The sequence below is a fragment of the Galeopterus variegatus genome, unplaced genomic scaffold (assembly GCF_000696425.1).
Source record: "Galeopterus variegatus unplaced genomic scaffold, G_variegatus-3.0.2 Scaffold226, whole genome shotgun sequence".
Lineage (NCBI taxonomy): Eukaryota > Metazoa > Chordata > Mammalia > Dermoptera > Cynocephalidae > Galeopterus > Galeopterus variegatus.
The window spans coordinates 17090-17610 of record NW_007726337.1 but is presented as its reverse complement, the minus strand read 5'-3'; positions in this window follow the sequence as shown (position 1 = coordinate 17610).

Genomic DNA, 521 nt, shown 5'->3' with positions numbered 1-521 from the left:
GTGGTCAGTGAACACAGTGTGTATTTATCATCTAATGCGTGCTGTATCCTGGAGAATGTTCCATGTGCACGTGAGAAGAATATGTACTCTGCTTTGTCTGGAGTGTCCTGTAGATGTGTCTGTTAGGTCTAATTTAAGTCTAATGGTTGTCAACTCTACTGTTAAGTCTAAAGTAAATCAAATTTTAATTATTACTTTATGCAGTTGTCTTCTGAATTAAATAAGAGCAAAAAAGTATTGCAAAAAAAGGCGTTAATTAAATAGGAACAAAAGGAGTTTAAGTCCTTTATTTCCTTGTTGATCTTCTGTCTAGTTTTTTTTTTAAATCCATTATTGAAAGAGGGGTACTAAAGTTTCCAACTACTATCATTTGTCTATTATTCTCCTTTAAGTCTGTCACTTTTTGCTCCATTTATTTCAGGACCCCGTTGACAGGTACATATGTGTTTATAATCATCATACCTTCTTAATGGATGGACTTTTACTACAATAAAATGTCCCTTTTTGTCTCTATGAATAAT